Below are 27293 nucleotides of genomic sequence, written 5' to 3' on the forward strand. Positions count from 1 at the left end.
ACCTCCTCTTTGTTCTGATCATCCTAACCCCCTTCTTTTCAAATGCATACTTAGGTTTCTTTTGAAATGTAATGGGCTTGTGAAGTTTGTTTTCTTTTGGTTAAAAGCTCACCTTCTACTGTGGACCCTAAAGCAATTCCTGAGGGTGTATGTGGGGGGATCTTGGGTTGAACTGTCATGTCCAGAAATGAGTTTTGGCAGTCCCTGGGCTCTGGCTGACCGTCTCCTCATTTCTTCCTGAGTACCCACAAAAGCCATATTTCAGATTTTCCAGTCTATTTCCCCGCATCCTCCCTGCACAGCTGAATTAGACAGAGGCAGTGTTATTTGAGATACCCAGAATGAAAGTGTAAAAAACGACTTTAAACTTGCGGGCTGGAAATGAGGTGTTATCTTTCCTCCTCAGACACACAATTTATTTAGGAATTAGAGTCTTTCCTGAAAAGGGAGCAGAGGTCTCTGACACTCATAATTAGACTGGAACCTCATCAGTAGCCGAGACCAAGTCCCCTGGGGAACAAGCTGCCAAGATCAAGTAGGTTTGGGTAACGCTGCTAGAAGCCGTTTGTCACCGGCAATGTCACAGGTATCACCATGTCAGGTATGAGGCAAGAGGACACTGTTTCATGGTTAGAAAATGCATTGAACTGAGACAGGGCTTGCAGACCTTGGGGCTAAACAGAGACTTAGGTTAATGGGATAGTCAGTAATATCCAGTATTAGGGAATATTTATGTCCACTTGGATTTTTGTAACAGAATACTCATCAATCATAGAGGATCAGCAGGGAGTGAGGTTCCTGGGTTCACATGCGGAAATCATACTTGCCTGGAGATAGAAAGGTCGGCACGTGCCGTACCTATGTGTTTACGCTTAGGGGGAAATGACAGGATTGCCAGCCAGTCGCTGTGAAATGCAGTTTAGTGAAATTAAAATAGTTTCATGAAGCCAAAGCGGGTCTCAGAGGTGGACAGAAGTTCCGACCAAACCCAGACATTCCTCAGAACCCCAAAATCCTTGCTACCAGTGAAGCTATTGATGCCGTATAAAAGTAAAACAGCCATACCTCCGACCAAACAGGGACGTGATGACCAGAGCTTTGTTGCGGCCTTGAGGACTCCGAGGTGGGGGGGTACAAGCCAGGCCGCTGAGGCCGGATCCCTAGCCAGCAAGTTTTAGGTGAGCAGAGAGATAGATTCTTACTGACTCAGCAGCCCCTACCTACCCAGACATCAGGGTCATCAGGGTGCAGACCATGCATGCCCAAATTTGCTTTCCCAGTTCCAGGATGTTTCCCAGATGAGACTGTGCCAACACTTCAGCAAGAATCCCTGGCATGTGGTGGACCTCAGCGTGATTAAGACATTGTGAAGTCAATCCAGAAACACCGAGACTCCAGAGAGAAACACCCCTTCACCTCACCCCCAATATGTTGGAGCTGCAGTGAGGAAGGACAACTAATGGCAGAATGCAATCAGGAGGTCAGGAAGAGGTAAATACCCCATCATTTCTCTCTGGGAAGGAAGCAAGACCCATGGCACTGTGAAAAGAGAGAATCCAATTCTGATGTTGCTGTGTTGGTTTTTTGAATAGTTACCAGTCTTCCAATCTCAAAGTAGGCTCATTCTTACACCAGTTCATTTGCTTTCTTTCTCTTCTTTCGTCTTTCTTTCTTTCTCTTTCTTTCTTTCTTTCTTTCTTTCTTTCTTTCTTTCTTTCTTTCTTCTTCTTTCTTTCTTTCTTTCTTTCTTTCTTTCTTTCTTTCTTTCTTTCAATTTTACTTATTTATTTGACAGAGAGAGAGACAGCGAGGGAGGGAACACAAGCAGGGGGAGTGGGAGAGGGAGAGGCAGGTTTCCCGCTGAGCAGGGAGCCCGATGTGGAGCTTGATTCCAGGACCCTGGGATCATGACCTGAGCTGAAGGCAGACACTGAACAACTGAGCCACCCAGGCGCCCCTCTTACACCAGTTCTAGGCACACACATGTGTGCACACACACTCAAATATACACTACATAAACATATATTCATACCTATGCACATTATGCATCTACACTGTAATAAATGTTCGTATACTTTATATAACACAGTATAAGTCTGAAGTACAGGTGATTTTCAAGGTAATAGAATTTATTCATTCCCTTTTTTTTTTCAACAAATATTCAGAGTTCTCACAATGATGCAGATAGTATTTTCATGCCAGGAATATAAGTCAGACAGGGTCCCTCCTTTCATGGAATCTATTTTCAAGTCTAGGGAGACACAAAATGAAGAAATAATAAAATAATTCAGGGTAACAATAATTGTGATGAAAAAATTAAAACAGAGCAATATAATTGAAAATGACTGAAGTGAGTTGGGCAGTTTAGACAAGACCTTGCCTAAAGCTTAAAAAATTTCACCCATCCATCATTGGTTCCAAATTCTGTCCTCTATTTAGGTTCTTTCCTTCATGTTCCATCAACCAGGAGTGCAGAGAGGGTAGACAAGAGCAGGAGGCCAGAGTTTTGCCATTTCCTGCTGGAACCACACAGGTTAGACTAAGGGAAGGGAAAGCACGGGGGCCTTTAAACTCCCCAGGGCTTCTCTCTGGTCCTGCTTTATCCGTGAGCGCTGAGTCCAGATGTGACGGGCAACTGCCCCGGATTGCCCCATCCTGGCTAGTTTTCTCCAATAAATGCTGTGCTGGGTCTGCTATGTGTACTGCAAGATCATAATACTTGTTTGCCACTTAGATGCATGCTAGGGTGTATTTATGAATGTTTATTGCAGAAGGCTTTATAATAAGGAAGAACACATAAGTGTCTCATAACTGAATATTGATTAAATAACTTACACATGACAAACATGAAAAAATGAGTAAGAATCATGTTGTTATGAGAAAAAACCATATTTTACCAATTCTATAATCCATAGCCCTTTTGATTCATCCATCCATCCTTCTTTCCTTCCTTCTGATTAATTTTGTTATTAACATTCAATAAGCCATTTTTCCCATGAAGTATTTATCATGTTACTTCAAGGAATTGATAACAATATCTAATCTTGTTAAAGTGACTCCATTTCGTGATTTTGCACTATATCTAAAATCTTCAGCGGTTTCTCCCATTTAAATGTTTGGTCACAAAGACTGAATAAGACTGCAGATGATCTGATGCTACCCACAGCAGCCCCAAACATATGCCCTACATTGAAGTATTTTCTTGTGATTACATGGTCATTAGTGTAATTATTATAGAAATGTTAAGACTTCAGTTAAGGGTGCCTGTGGCCAATCGGAATTTTTAAAAAGTTGTAATTTGTGTCCATTTACCTCAACTGAACAGCCCAACATTCACTAAAGGCATAAGGAAATACATGGCGTATGGGGGCAGTGAGGTGCTGTCGGTCAAAGGTACAAACTTTCACTTACAAGACAAATCAGTTTTGCTGACCTAAGGTGCGGCATGACGACTGTAGTTCACAATACTGTATTGCGTACTTGAGACTTGCTGAGAGAGGAGATCTTAAATCTTCTCACCACACGTACACAAAGGTAACTACGCGAGGTGCCCGAGGTGTTAACTATTCTTACTGTGGTAATCATTTGACAATATATACATGTATCGAATCATCACATTGTACACCTTTTATACAGTATGTCACCTCTATCTCAATAAAGCTAGAAAAAGAAACAAAGAAAACACAGGGGAATACCAAGAAACCACATCCCTTAGAAAAAAGCAATCTGTGAGTGGTTGGCTCTAAGCACCTTAGAGAAGTAGCAATTAGGGCAATAGCCTCGCCCGGAGGCCGGGTAACTTTTGTCGGCTGCTGGTAGAGGCAAACATAGGGTGGGAACAATGTGCACAGGCATGGGCGATTAACCCCAGCAGAGACTGTGGACGAGCGCTAGGGAATGAAGATCCTGCTATTGAAAAGTGGGCTCCTTTCTAGCTTGTATTTTGTTTATATGACCATAAGTACGATTAGAAGTACACAGAGATTTACACACGGAAAATTACTCTTTAAGCAACAGTTCTTTTATTTGTCGGGACGGGCATTCCAGTGGCAAGGATGAGTGTTGACTTCCATTCAGAAGCAATTCATCTCGGTTTCCATTAACCAGCTTAGAGCCTGGTTCAAAATGCAGTTAATTTTATTTATGTGATGTCTTCTGGCTTCTGGGTGCCTAGAGAAACATAACTCAAATTATGTTCTAAGAGCAAGGTGGTAAACAAGCTTCTCAACTTCAAACAAACAACAAACAAAAAGTACCAGGGGTAGGAGTTGGGGTGGGTTTGAGGTAGGAATGAAAACCAAAGTCCTTGGTTTTTGGTAAGAAAGCTCGTTCTGTGACATATGGAAGTGGGTAGAAACTAGCAGTTCCATCATTGTATATCATTAAAAAGAAGAAAAGTTTTTACGGATTTCTCTTTCACATCTGAGCATGAAGCAAGTGCTCAGAAAGTAACTGCCTTTCTTCAGGTCACTTGAACTGTATGGTGACTTGATTTCTTTTGCAAATCAGTTTCATGTTTTGATCACAATAGTCAGTAAGAACATATTGGAAAAACATACTGATACCATGTAGTTTTCAACAGTTATTTATGTGGAGATCTGAGAGGAGAAACGTCTCCCAGTGAGGCCATTGTGCGGTTAACCCTTCTTGCATGCAGTTAAAAATAAGTCCATTTCCAACAAATTTTATTTTGTAGAACATCGTACTCTGGAGACACTCTAGCTCAGCAGTAACTAAAACGGACCCATGACCAAGACAGCCTTAACATTAGACAGACTTCTTCCTGATTCCAGACTCCTGACCACACCTTTCTCAGAGTATCTGCTTTAGAAAACATGTAAATTCTTTCTCTGCCCCTTTGAGATACAAACCTTTTAGAGGCCGTTTGCCAGTTTAAACCCAGGAATGTCTTTCTCTGGGAGCTGGGAGTTATTTCTTTAAAATGTCATCATCAAGGAGACGGGGCCACAGTTTCTGTGGGAGAACAGGAGGCTAACTTTTAAGTTCTATGGGTGCCTAGTAGCAAACATAGATGGCCTAATCACAGAGAAAAGCTTTTGCAAACTCAGGAATAACTCACTGGCTCCACACCTCTCATTAACCAACCTTCCCTCCTGATGTCCTCCAGTACTCTTCCATAAGCTCACCCCAGTGCTTACAAACTCTCCTGCCTTTTGTTTCGATGGAGATGAAGTCAAACTCAGTTCTGGCCTTTCTCTCCTGTTGCAATAGCTTTGCATAAAATCTTCCTTATTTAACTTTGGTGGAATTTTTGCTTTGACACCCAAATGTGATTATCTGTGGTGGACATGAAAGCCTCTAATGTCCCAACAAGCTGCCTCATATAATTAGTGTGATCAGAAGGGTTTTGGTGGAGGATGGGGACAGGCCTGGATGAGAAAACAATTTATTTACATGTAGTGATAGGTCTCTACCATGTTGTCTACTCAATCTTAATGAAAATAATAGAACAAAAGTACAGATTACATTTCATAATTTGTGTAGCTATTTTATCACAAGTACTTTGACAATCTCTGGTGTTAATTGTTCATTCTGTTTTGTTTACTTTCAGGAATGTTATTGGCTGGAGTAGGGAAGAATCCTTATACCCCCTATATCTTATGGATTGTTGGAGAGAAAGATAGAGAGCAAGTGAGCGAGCTAGGTTGGTACACTCTCATTCTTGCATACTTAGAAGAAATCACTCTAGACTTATTGAAACCCTGAAAGCAAATATCAGGGACCATAGCAAAGAAAGCCACAAACTAGGGGAAGCTTTCAGGGAGCTTTCTGCCCTTATGTTAATTGCTTCAGACTTAAGGTAGTGACCTTAAGGACTGTTATTTTTGGAAAACATCTTTGGACTTAGAGAAGATTACACCCATTTGTAGATATCTGGTGGCTATTATGAATGGAACTCCTTGAAATTCTATAAAAACTAAAAGAGTTGTGAAAATGTTAAATATATCATTAATTAAATTTTCTTTTTCTTGAGACTTTTTGTTAATGTTTGTCTTACAAACCATCCCCAGCAGAATATGATTCAAGCAATGAAAAAGGAGTTTGATTGTGGTGGTGATTATGGCAGTAGTGTGGGGAGAGAAGTTTAGAATAATACAAGGAAAAATAAAGATGGTATAATTGTCATCACCAGCCATTACCTAATTAGGCTGTCCTACTCTCTTAGAACTGATAATAGCAAATTTAATAGCTTTATTTATATGTCAAAGATAGATTTCATAGATAACTAGCAAATTGCCTAATACTCTAAAGTTCTAAGTAAATGTCCTGAGTTGAAGTCGGTCTTTACTGGTGACACAATCCTTTGAGAATTCTTCAATGAGCTGGATCTGGGGAGAGTGAGATAGGAGAGGCTTTTGCTTATGACAAAAACAAACTTTGATGCCCAAAGAAAATAAAGAGTTTTCTCTAAATCAATAGTAAATCAGAACCAGCCACAAGCTGATCTTTTGAAGAACCCGTAGATGTCAGAGTCTGTAACCGTTTTGAAGTACTGCAGCTTCGGCTCCGTTAGAGGCTTTCTTGGAAGGTCTGGTCTGAAGCAGTTGCTTCACCTTTTGGAGGCTCCTATGATTTCAAGACCCTAAACTATATAGATTGAACCTAATTCCTGTACCGCTTCAAGGTCAAAAGTCTTTCACATGTATTCACTGTTTTGGAGAAAGTTCTTCCCTAGGCTCGCCATTGGAATGGGTATTTTCCTGACAGCCCGTCTCCTCTGAGAAGTGAGTATAGAAGGCTGCAGTGTACAGGCATCCCCTCTGCGGTTCCTCTCAAACTACTTCTGAGTCATTGTTTTTAGAAAGGCCAAACTTTAGGTTCTTTTTTTTTTTTTTTTTAAGATTTTATTTATTTATGTGACGGAGAGACAGCCAGCAAGAGAGGGAACACAGCAGGGGAAGTGGGAGAGGAAGAAGCAGGCTCCCAGCGGAGGAGCCTGATGTGGGGCTTGATCCCAGAATGCCAGGATCACGCCCTGAGCCGAAGGCAGACGCTTAACGACTGCACTACCCAGGTGCCCCCAAACTTTACGTTCTTGGTTTAGAAACTCCAACTCACTGTGAAGTTCGAACATGTTGTGAACATGTGTTTCCAGGGACAGATGGGGGGGGTGGGGCATGGAAGCCCCCTTTTGCTCAGATTGCTACAAAGGGACCTCCCCAGCTTCTGAGGATCCTACTAAGCGCTTACAGAATCCGTAAGAATTCTATGTTGCTAACCGTATTGGGTTGCAGACTCACATCTCATCAACATTAGTGATAATGTTTTCAAAACACTTTTTTATCAATAATACCTTTTATCGTTAGAGCTCTTAATCATTTAGAAAATAGTTTCACAAGCATCATCTCAATCTATCAATTTCATAGTTACCACCCTCCCAACCATTCTTATATTTATTCAATCAATAATTTTAAGGAATTATTAAGCACCAGATATACCTATATGAGCTACATATTTGTAAATGTATTTTTGAATTGAGGAAATTCAGGGTAAGGTTGATTACATGACTAGTTCAGCATCACAAGAGAGTAACTTTTACATCCAGGTCTTGCATGTAGAAAGTAAGGCAAGTCCATTACCCTCCTGGTGATTTTTAGATTTGAAAAGCAGTCTACTCTAGCAGGGCAAATGACTAAGACCCAGTGCCTGTTGCTGCTGAGGTAAGTTTGAGCTTTAAGTATTTTTCTTCTTCTTCTTTTTTTTTTTTCCCGAGAAGCAAACCTTCCTTCCACGTAGGTGGGAAGTCTAGCTCAGGGACCAGAAAAACATTGTGATATCTATGTTTCATCATTTCTAGAAGGAGAGGAAGTAGAAGAGAGAACAAAGTCAGGTACATAATGTCAATTTATATCTCCTTATGATACATTAATGGGTCTAAAATTATGTGATCACTATTCTTTGATTCGTATGTGCCCTGGAATGTTAGCCTCAAATAAAATTTGTGCTGTTATTTGTTAAATGCGTTTCTCCGAGAAGCTCATAATGTTAAAAAGCTAGTCATCTTCCTAATTTTTATAACATTGTAGTAAGGAAGCAGTGGTACAGGGAATTGAGATGATTTGGACAATGTCAGAAAAACCGTGAGACATAAACTGATATGCACATAAACTGATTTAAATATATTTGAATTTAGTCAAGGTATCAGATAACATGGTAGTGTTAATTTTACAACTTTATTAATTCTTGATTATATCGTATTAATTCTGGGTGCACCTCATTATTCTTTTAGAGAATAGGACCATGTTTCATAAGGATACAGTTGCAATTAACTTTTCTTCCAGAATTTAGGTAGTGCCAGCAAGGAGGCATTGCCGTATATATCGCTCAGGATAAACTAGGTTATGCCGTGGTAAAACAGCCACGAATTCTAGTGGTTAAAGACAATAAAGGTTTATTTCTGTATCAAAGCCAGGCAGAGGCTGGCTCTGCTCCCCAGAATCACTGAAGGATTTTGATCAAGGGAGGCACCGACATTTCAACATCAGGTTTCAGGGTTTGCTGTAGGAGGCGAGGGGGAGACTAGAGAATTGCACAGGAAGATTTCTACTGCCCCAACCTGGAAGTGGTACAGGTCATTTCCATTCACATTTCTTTAGCCAAGACTAGGCCCGCTGGCCTGCCTAAGGGTAAGAACGCCTAGGAAATTTAGTTTCCCATATGATCAAGGACAGGAGAACTGGATATGTAGTATTTATCTCAGTACGTTTGTGATACTCACAGGGCATTGATGGGATTTGAGAGTAGAGAAAGATGAAAAGGTTTGTAAACCAATTGTCTAAATAAAAGAAAACACAACTGGCTACTTGATACTGTGTATAAATCTTTTTAGTTCAAAGTATATGTTTCTCAGTCTGTCTTTCTACATTTCATTGATCACAATAAAGAATTTTTTAAAAGAATTTCACTACATACTGTATTACTCAGAGTTCTCTAGAGAAACAGAACCGATAGGGTGTGCGTCTGTGTATGGAAAGATACCTGTTTTAAGGAATTGACTCATGATTATTGACGCTGGCAAATCCCAGATCTGCAGGGTGGGCTGGCAGGCTGGAGATCCAGAAAGAGCCAACGTTGTATTCAAGGGCACGGGCCATCTGCTGCAGAATTCCCTCTGGCTAGGAGAGCAGGCTAGGGTTCTCAGGAACTCACCTGATGGGGCCCATCCACATTAAGGAGGGTAATCAGCTCTATTCTAAGTTACTATTTTAAATGCTAATCTCATCCAAAACAACGATTATCACAGGATTATGCAGACTAATGTTTGACCCGTATCTGGACACCACGGCCCAGCCAAGCTGACACATAAAATTAATCATCACACATACTTAAGTATAATCCCACCAGCTATGGGGAGCAAGGAAGATGTACTTGCCCTTATGACCAGTGCCTTCCGCCTGGATTATTCTTTTATAGACACATCCAGATTCATGATTCCGTAAGAATCAATGTGTTTAGTAATAATCCCTTCAGAGTTACTGAAGATCAGTTTGCTTTTAAATACTAAGCTTACAAATGAAGTCTAAAACCTAATGGCACTGCTTCTCCTCATTCGTTTAGTAAATTCCTTTATAGCATTAGTTCTTTTCGGATTCTTAATCACTAACCCATTATAGTCTTCTATAAAAGTTTTCCTTAGAGTTTTTTCTTCAAGTATGAAAATATTTCTACCCAGATAGATAAAATTTAAAAATGTGTATTAAAATTAGATTCCTTTCTATGTTAAGAATTAGGTACTGAGAATTAAATAGCATGTTGAAAAGTAGGGAGTGTATTGTTGCCTGAAGAAAAGTCATCCAACTTTTATAAGGAGAAGAAAGGAAGAAACTATCAACTATCACATAATAGCTGAAACAGGGGACTTCATGAAATATGTTTTTCAATAGTTTTTCTTTTGTAAGGAGCACCGGTAAGGCACTTAATCTGTGTCTCTGAATTTATAAAAGAGTGTAATCATGTTGTCACCTATTTCTAGAGCATTGGATGGGGATTAACAAGATAATGTTGGTAAATTGCTTTGAGAATCTCAGATGAAGGGCAGTGGGCAAGAAAGTAGTCAGCTAAACACTGATTGCAATACACTCACATGTGTGCAAACAAGTGTACACACTTCTAGATACACTTATGTGTATGTATGTATCATAATGGGTTCCACATGTTCCTGTGTCATCTGCAGCAGGGCTCTCAACCTTGGCACTATTGACATTTTGGGTCAATTTGTTGTGGGGGCTGTCCTGTGCATTGTAGGACATTTAGCCACATGCCTGGTCTCTACCCACTACATGCCAGTGGCACCCCTCACTTCAGTTGTGACAACCAAAAATGTCTCCAGACATTGTCACATGTCTCCTAGAGAGCAAAAATCACCTCTGGTCTAGAACCGCTATTCAGAACCAATGATAGGGAATTAAAGTATGAGAAAATTCATAAATTAGGCTAAAAGGGAGCTTTTAAATTAAAAAGAATAAAACACTTTTTTTTTAAGTGATAGCTTAAAGGAGTTTTTTTTTTTTTTAACCTTGATACGCTGACCTCCCCTCCCTCAAATTTATGTTGGAGGAAAAAAAGGCAAAAATTACTAAGATAAGTTTGAACAAAATTGGCAGGGGAATTGCCCTTTTGATTAATTATTATATTAATTAATGCAGGGTGCTATTGAAACAGGAATAGACAAATAGCCCAATGGAACATGATAAAGAACCTAGAAACATACACAAACACAAGACACCCCTTAACATTTGTAGGATCTAGGGTAAGAGTGCAAATGGAAACCCATATGCCATTTAACTAAGCTAGCAAACAATTAAGTGAAATATGTTTTATCTTTTTAATTTGACATACACATTTATATGCATTAGATTTGGAAGGCAAGACTTGAATTTATAATTCTCGGATTCCTGGAGTTCTGCTTCAGAATGCGGTAGTACAGGAGGAGCAGGCCTCAGACTCCAGCTCCTGAGTCTCAGCCGACCCCTCTTCCCTTCCCATCCCCAGAGGTCTCATGCACACTAGATTTGTGAACACCAGGCTCCTAGCCTGTACATTCAAGCTCTTTCCAGGAATCCACCAACATGGCCTCTACTTGGCCAGTCCTCGAGCTTATGGTGGTATGCTCTGCTTTTGGGGAAGCACGTTGTGCACGCTGTATAAGTGAGCCCAGAGTTGTTTGGGCATGAAATTCTGGGATCCAGGGGCTCTATCACTAGCTAGGCTTAAAATTGTGACATGCGCTCTGGGTGGGTCAGTCTCTTGCCTTGCTGTGTCCTCTCACCACAGGAAGGGATGTGGCTGGAGGGGGACCACGGCAGACCCTTTGAAGCATGGGCCCTAAGCTAGAGGTTCCCCTTCTTGGAGTTGATGGTGGTACTGCACAAACATATAGGGAAATGTTTTTACATGACAAGAGTCTTTCAAACCAATGGGGAGAGATTAGGGCATTCAACAAACAGTATTGGAATAATTGGTCATTTATATAGAAAAAACAAAATTATATCTTTTCCTTATAGCAGCACAAAATAAATTCAAAGCTATATTAAAAACCAAAATAATAGTTTTTTTGTTTTTGTTTTTGTTTTTTAATATAAGAGAATGACTATGATCTCAGGGAGAGTATCATGTCGAGCCACAGGGGAAAGTCAGACAGAGGCAACACAAACTCTATCACCACAGGTTCATAATTGATATCCTGGTGAGAAGTTTAAAAGAATATTTAGTTGCTCTGTAAACATTCACTAGAACACAGTTTAGGGCCTCGATTCAAAGATCTTAATTTGTTTTAATGAACAATGTAACTGTTGTGGCCGCCCTACTGAGGCAGATTGACAGTCTCCCCTCCTCCTCAAATTCAGTTCCTATGTCAGGCTAATAAGCCACACAAGCACCAAGAGGGTATGAAAAGTTGTATTACTCACATAATGAAGCTTTCTGGGGAGAGCAGGGCAGGCACCCAAGCAGATCAAAAAACCTAGAGGCCCAGTCTAATAATGAGAAAAAAACATTAGACAAATCCTAATAAAGTGACATTCTACAAAGTACCTGACCAGCACCTCTCAAAACTGTCAAGATCGTTAAAACAAAGGAAGTCTGAGAAATTGTCAGGAGAGCCTAAGGAGGTACGACAACTTAATGTGGTCTTATCCTGGAACAGAAACAGGACATTAGGTAAAACTAGGAAATGTTATTAAAAAATGTACTTTAGTTAATAATAATGTACCAATATTAGTTCATTAATTGTAATATACCATACTAATTAAGGTGTCAATAATAGGGGACATTGGGTGCACAACATATTATACTGTCTTTGCAATTTTCTGTAAATTTAAAATTATTCTAAAAATAAATCTTATTTAAAAACTGTATTAAAACTTTATTTAAAAAAAAAAAAAAAACAACTGGGACCAATGAGTCAATGAAAGAGACTAAAGTCCCCACACAGAGAGTATTCTTCAAGGGAGTTTGGCATGTGAAAAGACAGTCTTATAAATCGGTGGGGAAAATATTAGACTTTTCATCTTGTATTACCAGGGCAATAGGTTTATTCACACTGAAAACGTAAACATAGATGCTTATTCTCAGTATTTACAAAAATACACTTTAAATGGATTAAAAACAAAGGTTAAAAGCAAAACAAATATTTTAAAAGAAATTATACTGAGGGCTTCAGAGGTGGGGGAATGGGATAGGCTGGTGATGGGTATATTAAGGAGGGCACGTATTGCATGGAGCACTGGGTGTTATAGGCAAACAATGAATCATGGAACACTACATCAAAAACTAAGGATGTACTGTATGGTGACAAACATAACATAATAAAAATTAATAAAATAAATAAATAAAATCTTAAAAAGAAATTATAAGGAATAAGTTTATAAGTAGAGTAGAGAAGGTTTTCCTTAAATAAGATACATATAGAATAAAACACAGAGGAAACATTAATTTGGTAAAAATTAATGAGGATTCAAATTTAATGAGGGCTTAAATCTGAAATCTTCAACTTGATTAAAAAAACAAAATAAACAAAAGCAAAAGATGGTCATTCACCAGGACAAGATATACGCAACTACAAGTGTCAACGGTTGATTACAAGCAGGAATGTATCAAGAAATTCTACAGTTTAATAAACAGAAGCCAAACAACTCAATAGAAAAATAAGTGGGAAAATATCTGAACTGGCAATTCATAGAAAAAGAAATTTAAAATATTTAGGGGCGCCTGGGTGGTGCAGTTGTTAAGCGTCTGCCTTCGGCTCAGGGCGTGATCCCAGCGTTCTGGGATCGAGCCCCACATCAGGCTCCTCCGCTAGGAGCCTGCTTCTTCCTCTCCCACTCCCCCTGCTTGTGTTCCCTCTCTCACTGGCTGTCTCCCTCTGTCAAATAAATAAATAAAATCTTTAAAAATAAAATAAAATAAAATATTTATTCTCATTATCAATCAGGGAAATGCAAACTTAAATCATCAAATACTAATTATCCATTCGTCAAATTGGCTAAGATTATAAGAAAATTGCAAATATCAATTGGAAAATATGAGGATAAGTGAAAATTATCAGCAATTTTGGTGGGAGTGGAAATTAGGTGTAGCTACTTTTGAGGATGACTTGGCAATATATAGTGAAGACGCAGATGTTACAAAGACAAGGTGTCTACTGTACAGAAATTCTCACATAAGTGCATGAGGGGCCATGAAGAAGGCTTTTCATTGCAGTATCAATGGTTTGTTTTGTTTAAACTGTCTTTCTTTTTTTTGAAAGCTGAGGTGAGGATTTTATTTTTTTTTAAATTTTTTATTTAAATTCAATTAGCCAACATATAGTACATCATTAGTTTCAGATATAGTGTTTAATAATTTATCAGTTGTGTTAACCCAGTGCTCAGCCCATCATGTGACCTACTTACTACCCATCACCCAATCGTAATAAGAAAACATTGCAGACAATCTCAGTGTGTATCAGTGGAGGAAAGGCAAGTACTTCACGGAGTAGTCTTACAAAGATATTTTCTACATTCCTTATAAACTAATGAAATGTGTATATTGTCATGTCATATATTGAATATATATATATTGTTAAGGGAAATATATATACTGAAGAAGGACATATGAACATAAACAAACGACAAGCCAATTTAAAGTCATGTCTACCTAGTCATGAAAACAGATCCCTAAAATTATTATGGCAAAGTTTTATTTAACTTAATTTGAATAACAATAGAAAGTACAAAAAAGGTTTATGAGTTTTTGACAATTCACAATGATCTCTCTTTCAATGACAAAAATTAGTGAAATTTTACTTTTTATTGACACTGGCAAAAGTAATTTGGCAAAAATTGAGAAAATGACAAATTTAGAATTAAACTGTCATTCAACTTCATACTATCTAGATTCCTGGCATTTATTAAGATTATATGCTCAGGAAAGTGGTATTTGTCAAACAATGTTTGAAGACAGGACTGTTTTGTTTCATTTTCATTTCTGTGACCCCTGTCCTTGGCACATTTCTAGAGCAGGGTAATCATTCTGCTATTGCTGCAGGAAAGCATGAATAGGGCGCCTCCGTCACTATAATAGAAATGCCTGACAGCTAGCTGTTAAGTCCTGGTGGGTCCTAATGCAATGCTCTTCGTTATTTTAACATCATTCCCATCTACTGAATTATTATTATTTTTTAAAGATTTTTTATTTATTTATTTGACAGAGATAGACAGCCAGCGAGAGAGGGAACATAAGCAGGGGGAGTGGGAGAGGAAGAAGCAGGCTCCCAGCAGAGGAGCCCGATGTGGGACTCGATCCTGGAACGCCGAGATCACGCCCTGAGCCGAAGGCAGACGCCTAACGACTACGCTATCCAGGAGCCCCCCATCTACTGAATTATTGAGTAGTTTTGTCAATCTGACCAATTTAAAAAATATATTCCACTTGCTTTTTTAAATGTAAAATTTTAAAACGTATTTTGTTACAATAGCCACTCCTGTTTTCTGTAATTATTTATCTTCAGTAAATTAGATGAATAGTAGCTATAATTACAGTTAAATGTAATATATATTGGTGGCCCTTAACTGGGTTATTTCTGCCCCCCAGGAGATATTTGACATAGTCCAGAGATAATGATGGTCATCACGAATGGAGGACGTTGGCTCCTGGCATCTAGAGGGTTGAGGCCAGGAAAGCTGCAAAACATCCTATAATGCGCAGGACTGCTCCTCACATAAAAGACTTCCCTGGACTATAGTCAGTAGTTATGTTGTTGAGAAACCCTGATATACACTGAAGGGAGAAGGAAAGACATCCCAAGACCAACTAGTAAACTAGTTCCCCATTGAGCAAATGTGTAACAGAAATCAGAATCTCCCACAATAAGAGACGCCAATGCACATGAAAGGGCTGCCTGTTTTGTTTGTTTTACTTCTTTCCCCTAGTCGGTTTGGTCGAAGTGCCCCTGTCCTCTTCCCTACGCTGTAAGGAACGAGAAGTGGGGCAGAGCCTGGCTCCGGGCAAACACTTACCTCCATAGTGATTAGAAAGGAGTTTTTGCCCAGAATAGAGAAGACTAAGAGCAAGCCTAAAGAATTTGACTCAAAAGGGAATCAAAACCCTGAATCCTTTGGCTCTGCAAGCCACAAATACATCAAAACGGAGGAAGTGCGAGCCTGCAGTCACCAACATTAGGAAGCGGCTCAGCACGCAGGAAAACCCAAGGTCAGATCCTCCCTCCACGGAGGGCCTGGGGGCTGTGTATGTCCTTTCCCTTATCTATTAGAACAGGAACAAAAACCATTAGATAAGCATGCAAAGGCAGTGAGTGTAGCTTCAGTAAATAGCACCTGATGAATGTAGAAGAAAAAAATGATAAAAATCCTTCAAGGATCATTTATAATCTTCCACAGTCACTGGCGAGACTTTAAGTGTATTAAAGGCCAAATAATAAATTATGTTTGGCTGCCTTTGCATATTTTTCCATAGGCTATGCAAATAACAACAAATTATGCTAATCTAATCTGTCGTGGCAATCTTAACTTAATCTTAACCATAAGGGCAAGAGGAAAATGCTGAAAACTTGTTTATCACTAATCCTGCTGCCGCTGAATCTGAATTAAATTAATTTTTCCACCTTTAACAAACCGGTGAGGCAAACATCAAATATATTTCACTGTAGGAAGGTTAAAAATGTTTTTGTGCCTACTGTGAAATACAATTGCTGCATCCAAAATATGTGAGTCAGCGCAGGGAAATCCCCCAGAACGGTGCCTGCTGCCCCGTAAAATGTGTGAGCTACTATTTTTATTAACGCTGGGCCCCAAGACGGCCTCGGGTCTGGTAAGCGTCCTGTGACTAGCCGAGTGAAGGAAGGGTGAGTGCGGTGGTCGAGTCCAGACGTCCTCATGGGACTGACTCTGAACATCAGGGGGAAATAGCTGGGGGGAAACCTGGAGATACCAGGACCAGGAACAGCAAGAGCACAATTGTCATTCTTTGCGTCCAGCAAATGTTCTTCAAGCCCCCCCGCTTTTCTGAGGCAGGAAAAGACTAAGTCATCTGAATAGGAACAGAAATCCGAGTAAGAAAACTCCGTGACGCATGCCCTCTCCTAGCAAGAGCGGATGAGGTGACAGCTTTTAGCCATGTTGAAACAAGCAAGGGAAGCAGGTACTGATCATAGTGAAGCAGTCGAACACTGTATAGAATTCCACAGGGAAAGTAGCTCAGGGAAAAAGTATTTGTTCTGATGATAACATCAATAACATAAAATCAGCATGGGACCTATTAGAATAAGACTGTAGAATCTTATGAAAGCACATGAGACAGGATCTGAACAAATGTAGTAGAAAAGAAAATGCTCATTGAATATAACCACAAATCAGCTGATTGACAGCAATAAATGCTGACAGCATGGAGACGTTATCGGCAAGTAACATCTAGAACATACGTAACAAACAAAACGACATAACATACAGTTCACATGGTATTACCATCTATTAGAAATGTTTTTAGAACTTCTAAACGTATGGGGTTATTTTGAACTGTTTGTTATTAGCTACTAATTTTATTACATTGTGGTCACTCAGCATTGTCTAAAATTGATTTGCTGTAGTTTATTGAGATGTTTTGTGAAATAGTTCATGATCAATCCATTTGTAAAAAAAAATAATGGAGAAATGGGTGCAGTTACAAACATAGCAGACAAAATAACAGGATCATATTGAAAATTTTATTCCAATAATATTGAAAACTAAGTTGAAAGTCACTCAAAACAAAATTTTTAGAAACCTGAATTGATTTATAACATCAAAGCAGAATCAAATCTATCTACTAACCAAAAAATCTAGCTGGGTAGAGGGATGGAGAGATTGACAGATATGTGATAAAGCAAGTAAAGCAAAATGTTAGTGGTAGAATCTAGGTGGTCGGTAGAGGGACCTTCACTAAAATTCCTTCAACTTGGCTATATGAGAACTTTCAGAGCAAAATTTTGTGAGAAAATTTTAGATATGTATGCAGTCAATTTCTCTCAAGTCTTGGAAGAAAGATAATTTATGTCTAATAACTCCAGGGATTAGAAAAAGTGGGAAACATACTTAACTCACATGATAAGAGTATTGTAACTTTGATAATAAAGTTGGACAAAGAAAGAAAAATTATAAACTAACTTTATATATGAACATTGCTGCAAAACATAAAATAGCTTTATGATATTGGGGGGCAGGGACGTGTTTCTTAAATGAGTACATAGAATGTATCCATAAAGGGCAAAAAAGGAAAAAAACACAAAATGCTAAAGGAAACAACACATAAGTTTTACTATGTTAAAATGAACAATTTGGTTCAAAGATAATCCATCATGAAAAACAACAACAACAACAACAACAACAACAACAACAACAACCTGCCAAGCACCATGAGGACAGTTATATAAAGTAAAGAATTACTATAAATCAATAAAAAGAAATATCAGAAGGTTAGGGAAGCCCAATTTATAGACAATTCAAAGAACATGAAATTCCAAGGGCTGGCTAATAAATATATGGAAAAATGCTCAACCTCGGAACATATTAGAAAACTGTTAAAGCAATATCAGCATAAAATTCCTATGAGAATGGCAAGAATTGAAATGCTTAACAACAAATGTTGAAAAGGCTGTGGGCAAATGAGAACTGTACACTGCTGTCAGGAGTATAAATGAATACAATCGCTACTGAAAGACAACTAGCAATACCTAGTATAATTGGAGATGTCCATACTCTGGAACTGAGCAATTTCAATTGCATTGATCTTCTCTAGAGAAATTCGTACATGTGCGCAACGAGCCATGTGCAAGAATATTACTAGGAAAAAAATATTATCCATTACTAGAGAAGTTGATAAAATTGTCTTTTAAAATAAAATCTAATGCTATACAGAAATTAAAATGAATAAACTAGATCTACACATATTAATACCGTTCCTAAGAAAAATATATTGTAAAAATATACCCACAGAATGATAAAAGTTATATAAAACTTAAAAAAACCACTCTAAACATAGTACTATAAATTGCTTATACTATACATACACACAAATATAGAAAATGTATGATATCATAGATAGATGGGAAAGAGGTAGTGATTACCACTGGTGGCAGTAATGAGTTTTAGGGGGCTTTAGACGTTATTTGGAATATTTATTTCTTTTGGAAAAGATATATGAAATGAATATTATAAATTATGATTAATTAAAAAAATTTGCAAGGTGGTTTCATGGGATAGTGGATATACTGGTAGTGTTACTAATATTTTCTGTGCTTTTCTATGTGTTTGAAGTATTTCATAATTAAAAATGAAAAATAGATAAAAACAACTGATATACATGGAATATATTTCAAAGACTATAATGGTCATTCTTTAGATATTCAATCAAGCCAGTAGTATACCAAACACCTGAACTAAAAGTGTGGCATTTCTCCTCCACTCCGCCCTCACCCCACCTCAACTCACCCCTACTTCCCACCCAGGTCATAATAAGACCTGCTTTTCCTGAATGATGTCTTGTGATTATTTTATGGGATTTTATTATAGAGCATTCTTAGAAACAGCTCAGGAGCTTCAGTATCATATTAATGTCATTAAGGGTGGAATCTTGATCACCAAGGTCAAAAGACACCTGACTATATGAAAAGTGTCTTAAATGTACTGTAATGCATTTAGCATCAACTGATTTTCCTGTATTTATTTTCCCTATGCTTCTTCCTCTATTTAAAAAAACATCTCTTAGATTGTAATATCTATAATCCATTTGTAATTTTTCTTGGAAGGAAGTCCAGGGTAAAAGTTTAAAAATAAACAGATTAAAAGAAATTATCAAGAGGATTCAAAAAAGGAGTTGATTTTCTAATCCTACTCCTGTATAAAAGCAGTGATCCATATAGGGAAAAGTGTATTTTACAAGCAATAATAAAATAGTAAGGACTATTTTAAAATGCTTCCTAAAAACTAAATACATGCATTATATCTTGTAATCTCAATAGTTAACTACTGCCATTAGGACATTTTATAGTCAGAGAAGTTGAGGGTTAGAGAATTAATAAACGGGCCAAAGTAATGCAACGGGGAAATGGCAATATTCGATCCCTGGTATTCCTTCCTTCCTTCCTTCCTTCCTTCCTTCCTTCCTTCTTTCCTTCTTTCCTTTTTTTTTCCCAAAGATTTTTAATTTATTTATTTGAGAGAGAGAGAGAGAGCATGAGGGGGGTGGGGGGTGGGCAGAGGGAGAGGGAGAAGCAGGCTCCCCTGGATCAGGGAGCTCAGAGGTGGGGCTGAATCCCAGGACCCTGAGATCATGACCTGAGCCAAAGGCAGACACTTAACTGACTAAGCCACCCCAGCGCCCCAAGCCCTGGTATTTCTTACTCCAAAACCAGGCTCTTAACTCGTATTTTTACTTTCCTAAACTTAAATTAGGCAATAGTACTCTGGCAAATAATCTAAATCCAAAGGCATCTGGATAGTATTTATTTATTTTAAAGATCTATTTATTTTAGAGAGAGAGAGAAAGAGAGAGAGAGAGTGCCTGGGGCGGGGGGCAGAAGGAGAGAATCTTCAAGCAGATTCCTTGCTGAGCAGGAGTGCTTCTTCGGGCTCGAACTCATGATCCTGAGATCATGAGCCGAAATGAAGAGTTGAACGCTTAGCTGACTGAGCCACCCGGGTGCCCCTTAATAATATTTAAATAATATTGCACAAACATGTTCCTATTCTATTCTTTCACCTCCCTACTCCAGGCTTTCATACTCCACTCACTCATTCAAAATAACTTGGTCATACCTTCTTTAAAATCAACTGATCAATGACCTTTTCATATCAAAGATCTTTGAGCACTCACATTTATCCAAAAAGTGAAAATGTGGACTAAATGATCTTTTCCATAAGACCATTGTTTATTCTGATTTTTTCCCTAAGAGTGACAGAAACATTTATTACAATAATATGTTTTCACAAAGAATTCCTAGAACCCATCACCAGGACTCATTTTAAAATAATGCTTTGTACAACAGGCTGAATCAGCCTCCAACTAACTCTAACAGAAATCTTTCTCTAAACAGGAGTGGTGGGGGGGGGGCATAGCTGACTTTCCAACTCCTCCTAGAATGTTTGCACATACCCTGAGAGGAATTAAGAACAATACTTAGGAGACAGAGGGCAGTATTAAATCAGCACTTGTCATATTTTTTCCCTAAGGGAATTAAAAAAAGGAATTAGGAAACGTCAACAAGAAAATTTTGAAAAGTCTTATTTGCAAGCTGACATCTTTTCATGGAGAAGAGTTAGAAGATACGTGAATGATCGCTTTGATAGTCCAGATATTGTTGCTTGGCCTCTTAGGCGGCACTTAACCAGACTCTACTAAGAATGAACAATGTGAAAATTCTTTGAAAACATGAAATTATGGTGTGATGCATCTTTCAATTCACACAGACATTCTGAGTGCTTTATAAAAAGATACTCTATCAGCCATTCAGGTAGTAAGAGTGAAAAACAGACAGATTGTGAAGAATAAAAATAAGAAGAGGAGAATGAGGCTCAAGATTGCTCCTGAACGTGCAGAGTGTTGCATCCATCTCTTGAGTTCACCAAAGCCCTGTGGAGCTGAAGAGTGATGGCTGCCCTTCTAACAGCCAGTCTGTCAACAGCACCTTCCATCTCACCCTCCATCTCCATAGGTATTGTTCACCATAAATTACTGTTTGAGTAGGACTCAGAACGATGTCAGTAATAAATATTTATAGCTCCTCCGACAGAACTCTTACGACCTCAGTAAACGCAACATCACCGACGCTGAAAAAGTGCTCAAGGCACCTGGTGCCAACTGGTGTGGCCAAAGACGCTTTAGGAATTTCACGGGACCTTACAAGGACCGAACTCAGTGCAAAGCAAAGTTCGTTCTTTTTTCATGCTGAGGGATGTTCTGTGGTATGCATGTGCCACAGCTTGCTTAACCATTCCCACTTTGAGAGGGACAACTAGGTTGCTTCCACATTTTGACTTTCACTAGTAAGCTGCTACAAACACTTGTATGTAGGTTTTCGTATGAACATACATTTTCATTTCTCTGGAATAAATGTCCAGGATTGCAATTGCTGGGTCATATGGCAGTTTCATGTCCAATCTTTTTGTTAAGAAGCTGCCAATTTGTTTTTCAGAGTGGCTGTATGACTTGCATTCCCACACACGGTCTGAGTGATTGAGTTTCTCCACATCCTTGCCAGCATTTGATGCTGTCATTATTCTTTATTTTAGCTATTCTGACACGGGTGTAGTAATATCTCATTGTGGTTTTAATTTGCATTTACCTAATGGATAATGATGTGAACGTGTTTTCATGTGCTTATTTAACATCTGTATATGCTCCTCTGTGAAGGGAATCTTCCGATCTTTTGCCCACTTTCTAATTGTATAGTTTACTGAGTTTTAAGAGTCCTTCACCCATTATCAGTATTATTTTCTCAAGTTTACAAATATTTTCTTTCATTTCGTGGCTTGTTTTTTCATTCTCTTAATGGGGTATTTGTTGAGCAAATCCTACTGGAGTCCCTGAGGAGAGGACTGCTTGCTCCCAGTGGACCCCCAGCTCTGACCAGAAGCAATTACTTTCCCAGCTGAGATGGACATTAAAAGTTTATGGAGAACGTAAATGGAGAACAATATCAAGGACTATAGTCAAGAATGACTTCCCAGACCCCGAGGAATAGCCTGTCATTATTTATTACTCATTTAACATTTGTTAGACGATCTACCCAAAAAGCCCTGTGGCTGTGAAGATAAAATATTCTTGTCAGACTATAACCTCTGTCAGAGACCTGTCTTCTCAGGTTGAACTTACTTTGGGGCTGAATTGTTCTCTGAACAATTTCAGCAAGATTTTAAACTTGCTTCCCTTAATTATCTTCACGTAGAAACGACAACAAAATGAGTTATATTTGCCCTAGCATACTTTCAAGTGTGGCCATAACATCTTCAGTTTGGGATTAAAATAATAATTAAAAATATATCAAACAATTTAGGACATTAATATTAGGTAGCTATCATAGTACTGAAGTTGAAGAAAAAACAGAAAGGGTGTCCTTACACATTTTTTCTATGTTCTACACTTACTTCATCTTATATTTTAAACTAGAACGCAGGTCTGACCATTGTCCTCCATTTCATATTTGGATTATTTAAGTGCCCATTAGTTATTTTCTTGAGTCTCTCATAAGTAGTGAATAAATCTCAAACTCACCAATTCAGAATTGCATTCATGAAGTAACCCTCTCTTCCCGATACCACCAGAGGCTCCTCATCTAGTATTTACTCTCTTATTTAAGAGCTGCATTATACACCAGTGATTTAAACTGGAGACTTGAGAATCATCCAATTTACTCAACTTGTTCTGATTCCAACCTTACTAGGAAAAAAAAAATGATTATAATTAAACCTGGCTCTTCTAGATACTTCCATTTTTGGCAAAATGCAGCATGAGGGATGGGATTTACCCTCTTCCCGAAACAACTAAAATAGGAAAAATTATATGAAACAGCAGTTTTCAGACATTGGACATCAGGCAACAGGACAGTGATCTCTAAAAGAGAGGAAATAGTTGAGTCCTATGATTATTCCAACTTACAACGGGTGGAGAGATTCCAGGCAGTAGTTCAAAAAAGGGGGAATCCAAGCAGATACTGGTGATTACATGTTGAATAGACGGAGCTGGGAGTCTAAAGAGGACCGGTGGCTAAGTTTTCAGGCAGAGTATCAGAAAGGAGAAACATGCACAGACATGAGTAGAGAGAGCTCCAGGAATCCTGTCTGCTATTCTCGGACTACTGATCAACACAAGTCTCTTAGGAAACTGCCTGAGGGTGAAGAAAGAACTAATCAAAATTATTAGATGGGACAATTCCAAAAACTAACTTGGGGCTAGGAATAATTCGTATTCCCATCAGCCAGAACGGAAAACCTTAAAATTAATGGAGCACCAAGTACAATACTCGAATGGGTATTGGCTTAGTAGTGAGGCAAATGTAGCTGTAGACTAAAGGGTTTTCTGGTCTCACCCAATAAATCTTAAGAGCAAACCTCAAAAGGACCAAATTGTTTCCAAGTAATGCAACTGTGCCCCAGAGTAACACTCAAGTATATAGGAATAAAAATATATCTGGTATTAAATAAAACAAAATAAGCAATGTCATTTTTTTCATTTGAAAAAAAAAATTGCCAGGCAGGAAAAGCAGGAAAATCTGACTCTTAAAGAGAAAAATCAAGCAATAGGCATAGAAGCAAAAACGACATATATGATAAAATTAGTAGACAAGAACATCAAAAGTTATTAAAACTATATTATGTATGTTCAAGAAGGTAGAGAAAAATATGAATTTGCTCAATAATGACAGGAACAATATAAAAGACCCAAATAAAATTTCTAGAGTTGAAAATTACAATGTTTGTGATGGAAAATATACTTGATGGAATTAACAGATTAGGCAATGCAGAGAAGAAAGAATTGGTGAACTGAAAGATATAGGAATAGAAATTACCCAAGATGATACACACAGAGAAAATGATGGAAAAAACAAAAAGCAAAAACAGAGATTCAGTGTACTTTGGGATAATTTCAAGTGACCAAATATGTTTGTAATTATAGTCCCTGAAATAAAAAGTACAGAGAGAATATTTTAAGGAATAGTGGATTAAGGTTTTCCAGATTTGATTTCAAAAAGACCCTATAAATACTTTGAAGCCTAATGAACCCTGAACACTAGGAACAAAGAAAATTACATCAAGGTACCTCAAAATTAGATTGTATAAAATCAGTAATTAAGAAAAATCTTAAAAGCAGTCAGAAGAGAAAAAAATATACATTACAGAGAGAAGAACAGAGTTACAAATTAAAGTACATTTCCCATCAAAAAGAATATAAACCAGAAGACAGCGGCACATCCTTAAATTCCTGAGAGGGAAATACTGTCAATCTAAAATTCTATTCCAAGTGAAAAATATCCTTCAAAAATGAAAGCAAAATGGGTATTTTTTCAGACTTACATAAGCTAAAAGAATAAAAATTATATCTGGTAGAAATTGAAATAACAAGCCTATATAAAGGGGATGAAGAATGTGGGGAAATAAAAAACAATTTTTGATATTTTCAAAAGATATTTAACTGTTTAGATTAAAAAAAACAGTAGCAATGCATTTTTGAGTTTATGATAAATATAAAAATAACACAAAGTGGTAAGGGAGGGTTATAGGTATAAACTCCTCTAAGAATATTATACATGAAGTGATAATATATTACTTAAAGTAAATTGTGATAAATTAAAGATGTACTATAAATCTTCAAGCAACTGCAAAAATTTCGGTAAATAAGTCAAGAAATGAAATAAAATTAAATAATAAAAAGTAGTCAATTAATCCAAAGGAGGGCAGTATAAGAGGAAAACAAAGCACAGAACAAATAATATTTTTAAAAAATAGCAAAATGGTAGGTTTAAATGCAATTATACAAATAATCACTTTAAATATAAATGATCTAAACACTCAAATTAAAAGACAGAATCTGTCATATTTAATTAAAACATAAGAAAACAAGACTTAATTATATTTCCTACAAGAAACTCACTTTATATAGAGACACAAGTAGGTTAAAAATAAAAGGCTGGAGAAAGATAACCCATGCTAAAACTAATTTAAGAAGTTGTAATACTTATATTAATATCGATATATTTCAGAGTGAAGAAAATCAACATTGATAAAAAGAGCATTATATAGTGATAAAGGCATAGGGTGCATAGCAATTTCAAAACATTGGCACACCAACCAAAAAAGAGCTTTGAAAAACATAGAGCAAAACCTGATAAAATGCAAGGAGAATTGACAAATCCACAATTATCGGCAAAGATTTCAACATTCTTCTCTCAATATATAACTGATAGAACAAGTAGAAAAAAAGCCAGTAAGAATAGAGAATACAAAAAAAAGTAGCAGCCAAGTTGACCCAATTGACGCTTTAGAAGACTCTGCCCAACAACAGCAGAACACATATCCTTTTTAAGGCAGAATATTTATCAAGATAAACAATTTTCTTTCATAAACAAATCTCAATAAGTTAAAAGGTTTTAAATTCTACAACTCTTGCAGACAGTTAAGGGGAAGAAAATGCTTCCTAACTCATTCTCTGAAGCAAACATTACCCTAATACAGCAACAACAACAACAGCAACAACAGCAACAACAAAGCAAGAGAGCTATAGGCAATGTCCCTCCTGATCATTGGTGCAAAAATTCTTAACAAAATTTTAGTGAATAAAATCTAACAATAAATAAAAAATACAAAATAACATGTTTGAAGTTTGTTTAATTCAATGTGATTTAGCATGTTAACTGACTAAAAAAGAAAATCGTAAGATCGGCTCCAAAGATGTAGCAAAAGCATTTGGCAAATTCCCACATCCATTCCTGATTAAAAAACAAACAAACAAAAACTCTCAGCAAACTAGCAATAGAAATTTCCTCAATATGATAAAGAGGCTCTGAAAATTCTACAGCCAACATTCATAATTAATGGTAAAAAAATGCTTTGCTAATATGAGAAGAAAAAAGACAAGGAAATCCTTTTTAAAAAAGATTTATTTATTTATTTGAGGGAGAGAAATCACAGGGGGAGGAGCAGAGGGAGAGGGAAAGAGAAATCCAAGCAGACTCCACACCAGTTGCAGACCGCAACACGGGGCTTGATCCCACAACCCTGAGATCATAACCTGAGCCTAAACCAAGAGTCAGACACTTAACTGACTGCACCATCCGGGCTCCCCAGAAAAAAAGACAAGGATACCTTAAGTTAAAAAGAGAAATAAAAGTATCCTGATCGGAAAGGATGAAATATCACTGACTTTATTCACAGAAGATATTATTAGGTACAAAATCTTAGGAAATCTACAAAAAAAACCCACAACCCCCCCCCCAAACCCCAACTAGAAATAATAAGTTAGCTTAGTGAGGGTGCAGGTATAAAATCAATTTATAAAAATATATGGCATTTCTAAATCCTGGCAACTATTAATCAGAAATTGAAGCTAAAAAACAAGACCACTTTCAATAGCATCAAAAAATGAAATATAGTAATATCAAAAATACGAAACACTTAGGGATAAATGTGTTTAAAGATGAACAAGACTGTACATTGAAAACTCTATATAACATTGCTCAGGGAAATTAAAGAATACCTAAATAAACAGAGAGATACAATGTGTTCATGGATCAGAAGACTCAAAATTTTTAAGATGTCAATTCTTCCTAAGTTGATTTATCTGTTATGACTAGAGTTCATTGGTTTCCTGTTTTAGTCTCAAAAATTTTTGCTTCTGGTACACAGCTTATTTTAATTGTCTAAGGTGGTGGTCGTCCCTAAACTCTATCAGGAAGTGTTAAGGAAGGAAGAAAGCTAGTCTGAGAGGCCAACATCTAACAGATACGAAATTGTTCGAGGAATTAAAGTCTTTCTTCAAACTAGAAGCCAATTTCGTGGCAGTCGTTTTAAGATAAATCAAACTTCCTTTATTCAGAACATCTCTTCTCTTCTTCCCTAAGCTTTCCCCCCAAAATTTTCCCCAATCTCTATCAAGATGACTTGGAGTTTGAAAGCCATTGCACAAAATATAAGGTGGTCATTTTCAAGCTTTATTTGAAAATTTATTCATAGGCCATAATAGAATTTGGAGTAGATGTATAAAGTGACCTATTTGTAATTTCTTTGTGTAGAAGCACTGTTAAGAGA

At 37.5% G+C, this 27293-nt stretch overlaps 1 long non-coding RNA gene across 1 annotated transcript; it reads right to left on the reverse strand.

Annotated features, from left to right (window-relative positions):
• Nucleotides 1-4004: 4004 nt before the first annotated feature.
• LOC130542106 (uncharacterized) lies at nt 4005-12175 on the reverse strand. Its single transcript, XR_008956421.1, has 2 exons — nt 11931-12175; nt 4005-4170 (listed from the first exon to the last, which is right to left on the reverse strand). It is a non-coding gene; the product is annotated as an uncharacterized LOC130542106 (long non-coding RNA).
• Nucleotides 12176-27293: the final 15118 nt, after the last annotated feature.

Source organism: Ursus arctos, unplaced genomic scaffold, assembly GCF_023065955.2.
Source record: "Ursus arctos isolate Adak ecotype North America unplaced genomic scaffold, UrsArc2.0 scaffold_3, whole genome shotgun sequence".
NCBI classification, from domain to species: Eukaryota; Metazoa; Chordata; class Mammalia; order Carnivora; family Ursidae; genus Ursus; species Ursus arctos.